The sequence below is a fragment of the Capricornis sumatraensis genome, chromosome 1, assembly GCF_032405125.1.
Source record: "Capricornis sumatraensis isolate serow.1 chromosome 1, serow.2, whole genome shotgun sequence".
NCBI classification, from domain to species: domain Eukaryota; kingdom Metazoa; phylum Chordata; class Mammalia; order Artiodactyla; family Bovidae; genus Capricornis; species Capricornis sumatraensis.
In genome coordinates this window covers 203,212,596-203,217,136 of record NC_091069.1, presented here as the reverse complement: position 1 = coordinate 203,217,136, position 4,541 = coordinate 203,212,596, and the positions used below count along the sequence as shown (strand labels likewise).

General features: G+C 47.0%; 1 non-coding gene across 1 annotated transcript; it reads right to left on the bottom strand.

Annotated features, from left to right (window-relative positions):
* Window positions 1–393: 393 nt before the first annotated feature.
* Window positions 394–466, bottom strand: TRNAG-CCC (transfer RNA glycine (anticodon CCC)). Its single transcript has one exon. It is a non-coding gene; the product is annotated as a tRNA-Gly (tRNA).
* Between the last annotated feature and the right edge of the window lie 4,075 nt (window positions 467–4,541).

The window sequence follows — 4,541 nt, the reverse complement described above, 5'->3', positions numbered from 1 at the left end:
TATGTCATACAACATCCTCCTGCTCATTCCATTTCCTCTGAGGAAGATGTGGTTCCTGGCTCAACCAGCTGAGATGCATTGAGCTGCAACCAGCATCTCAATGGACCCGGAATCAACATCCAGTCAAACACCAAAATCCCATCCTTTCTTTCAGCCTTTCTTTCTTTGCAAAGAAAACAAAATGCAGTGATAGGGGACAGTCGTGTGAGCATGCTAAGTCGTCTCAGTCATGTCGGACTCTTTGCGACTCAGTCTTTTCCTTTTTAAAACGTATTTATTTATTTGGCTGCACCAGGTCTTAGTTGCGGCACACAGGATTTTCTATCTACATTGCGGCATGAAGGACTTTTGGTTGTGGCATGTGAACTCTGAGTTGCAGCCTGTGGGATCTAGCTCCCTGACCAGGGATTGAACCTGGGTCCCCTGCATTGGGAGTGCAGAATCTTAGACACTGGACCACCAGGGAAGTCCCTCTAATCAATCTTTTTCCTACCACACTTGTTTCTACCTAAGGGTCTAACACATGCTGTCCCAATATCTCCTCTCCTCTTTCCCCTTGCTCAGGTGGGCACCTTATATCCTTCAGGCATGTGTGTCTTCTCCCCAGGGAGGACAACCTAGGGGCCCCTTATCTAGCCCTCTCCACTGTCCTCTGGGCTTTCCAGGTGGCGTTAGTGGTAAAGAACCTGTCTGTCAATGCAGGAGACATAAGACATGAATTTGATCCTTGGGTCGAGAAGATCCCCTGGAAAAGGACGAAACCCACTCCAGTATTCTTGCCTGGAAAATCCCATGAACAGAGGAGTCTGGGGGGCCACAGTCCATATGGTCCCAAAGAGTCAGACATGACTGAAGCGACTTAGCATGCTCACACGCACTGTCCTCTATCACTACATTTTGTTTTCTTCCCAGCATCTCTCTCAGAACGTATAATGGTGTATTGCCGATTTATTTTACCATCATCTGTCAACTCTACCCATCTGTATGTTCTATGAGGACACGGGCCATGTCCATTTCATTTACTATTGCAGTCCCAGCACCTAGAACAATGCTTGGCACAAAGACCTTCCAGAAACATTTATTAAATGAATAAATAAATGAGTGAGTGAGCAAACGTTAGCCCTGTACTTTGGAAAAAGCCCTATACTCCCACTGGCTTGTGGTTTAACTGTGAGTAGAGGTTGGCAGGGAAACTTTCACTGCTCCAGCAGAGCTGGGACTAGGGAACCAGAATTTTTTTATAGACCACGCAGATCCTTTTTATGCTTTAATAAAGTTTGGAAAACAGAACCAGGGAAGGGCCTTCGCCCACGCACCAAATGCTGACCTAGGCTAGAGAACTTGGTGCTGTAGTCGGGAAGGTGAATCATTCTGGGGTTTTGTGGATTCCCCAGCACTGATGTAAACAGAAGCATTTAGAGAAAGTCCTAAGTTACTCAGGCAATAAATGGAAATCAAGGGGAAAGGGATCCCCGAAACTTTGTAGAGACTGAAAAGGGTAGACTAATTTTAGCTTGTTATTAGTTTTCTGTTTTGCATGAGGAATTTTGGGGAGAATTTCAGCATATATATTTCCCCTGTCTCCTTAACCAGATGAATAAGCCTATTGTCACTGTAACCACTGAAAATCCTCCGTGGCAGCATATTTCATGCCCTGAAGACAGATTTGGTTCCCAGAAGTACTCAAAAGCCACTTCAACATAGGTAGCAAAACTGGGAAATATTGTTCTGGAAATCTGAACCTTAATCCTTCCTCACTCACTTCACCCCCTTGCCAAAGAGTCTCTGATGGGATGATGCCTTGAGATGACTTCTAGAGGTAAACAGGACTTATCGCCCCTGTGCTTTGGCCAGAGAGGAACTCCAGTTCTTTTCAGGGGCAAAGAAATGATGACCCAGAGAAATTTTTTCCAACATGATTCCCCGAAGCCATGCCCTTTGTCTCTACACTGAGCTGCCCAAGGTATCTTGGGTGCTTGCTCTGGGTCAGGGGAGCGAAGGATCTAGTTCAGAAGCTCTTCCATCAAAATCAGTGTTCACAGACCCAGAAGAGTATTTGATTAGCTCTGTACTCCAGGCTCCTTATGATGGGATTTCGTGGGGGTTGGAGGGGGGATGAGGTTGAAAACAGAGATTTTGCACTTCTTTAGAATCCTATTCCTAGAAGCTCACAAAACTGCAGGGTCTCACCCACAGGCCGTGGGAGTCCTCATGTGGGAGCCCTCTAAAGAGAGCAACGAATGTCCCACCCAGAATCCCCCGTCCTCTCCCACCCACCTTCTTTACCACAAGAGTAACTGCTCTTCTTACCCCACGCCCATCTCTGCTGCTAAAAAAGGTTGGGGAAACACAGGGGTTGGAGGAGGGGAGAAAAGAACTGAAATTGCCTTACTTTTGTTTTCGGTTTGTTTGTTTTTAATTTGGTCACTTTAAATTTCTTTTAAAAAACTCAGACATCTTGCATGGTGAAGATGAATACCCTATGGTAACATCTCCAGGTCTACATTTAAGATTCGTGCTCTCCTTGCTAGCATGGTTCTTGGGCCCTTGGGATTTAAAAGCGCATTTGTCTCCTTTTAAAACCTGGAGTAACCTTACAAAGTCCCGTTCTATTAATGTTGACTTGACACAAAGCATGTCTGATTTCCCCTTTTCAGTTTTCTATTCCTTTTACCCTCTGCTTTCAGGCAAAGAGTTGTGGTAAATGATGGTGGACTGTACTCAGCTACTGCTTTTGGTATTATAGGTTCAACAAGGGTTGGGGTGAGGATCTTCACGCCATTTCTAACACCATCTACATGGGGAAAGATCGTCTATGTTCCAAACAAAGAACAGACAAGCAAACTAGTGGACCTAGTGTTACCATGGAAACAGTCCCTCAGTGTACGCATGGACGGCCATACACTTAACACACAAAAAGGCGGCGCCCTGGAGCAGTCTCTCTATGGCAATTCTTTTGGGACCTTGGGCAACCCCTCGCCTCACTGAGTATTACTCAGGGTAAGCTACGGGGCTTCCCAGGTGGCTCAGTGGTAAAGAAGGTGCCTGCCAATGCAGGAAATGCAAGAGACTTGGGTTAGATCACTGGGTTGGGAAGATCCCCTGGAGAAGGAAATGGCAACCCACTCTAGTGTTCTTGCCTGGGAAATCCCATGGACAGAGGAACCTGGTGGGCTACAGTCCGTGGGCTCACATAGAGTCCAACACAACTGAGTGAAAGCTTATACACAATGCAAGCTACACTGCTCTAACAAAAAGACCCATAAGGTGATGGAAGTTCATTTCTTCCTCTCCTAATTAGCCCAGGTCAGATGCTCTAGCTCTGGAGCTGGGAGGATGAAGTTGTTTCCCATTGACATTCAGGGCACCAGGTCATACGTGACTTAGGAAAGGAAAAAGCTAAGAGGCATGTTCATGGGAAGTGCTAAGGCCCTTGGCTTGGAAGTGACTTGTCTCACGTAGGCTTGCATGGGTTTGGCTAGAGCTCAGTCCTCTGGCTTTTCTTAAAGCAGGAGAGGCTGAGGAATGTCGGGGACTGTGAGTCCAGGAAGATGAGGTGGGTGGATATAGAGGGCCTGCTAGCTGCGTCCACTGTGCTGAGGCAGAGTTTCTTTCAGGCTGAACTGCATCAGATGAGAGACCCTAAATTGACGCTTGGAGGGGCATCAGCATAAGTTTGAGACTAAGAAGGAAGGGGTGGGAAGTCCTGAAATGATGCTCACGGGGTCAACAGCACAGCCCCTCTTGTTTCTGGCAGCTGCAACTGCTATGTCCTGCTTCCACTTCCCTCTTCAGTCCCTGGCTCAGCTAAACTTCCAGCTCCTAAACTGCTCTCCTCCTGGGCCTGCTCCCAGGAGGCCTCAGGCTCACAATCTTTCCTAGCTCCTGGGATCCAATAATTGAGTTTCCCGGTCTCTTATTCAGCTGTCCACTGGAATCCCTGGCTTTCAGCCTTGCACATCCTGTAAGTCCCTTTCTCTTCCTCCTAATGTGGACAACAGTGCCAGGGCTCTGAACCTTGTCCTGGTGCCCCACCCCAGGCCACTGTCATTTATGGCCTCCACCTTGGCTTTGGCACGTTGGTCTCCTCTTCATTTCCCTCACCTCGTCTAGACCCCCCATGCTGGCTGGTTTGGGCTTCCTGGAGCTGTCCATTTCACACTGGAAGACACTCAGCTTTTTGCACCGCCCCTACCCCAAACTCCAGACAGCATCTGTGTTAGGGGCTTTCTCCTGCCTGCAAGATGCTCCCTAGCCAGAAATCATCTGTGATCCAGGCAATTCAGAAGATGTAGAGACATAAAATACAGTCAGTAAGAATCTTTCACTTGTCACTTTGCAGATGTCAACAGCTTTGCAGTGGTGGCGTTTTAAATGCAGATGATCTGCCATGTTCTTCCCATCTGAGTTAAAACCCCTTGGTTTATATTTAATTAATTTCTTTTTATGTCCTAAGTATCGTGACACATATATACTTCTTTGTTTACTCCACAGCACCTAGCCCACACTAAGCACTCACTAAATACTGCTAGTATCAGCAT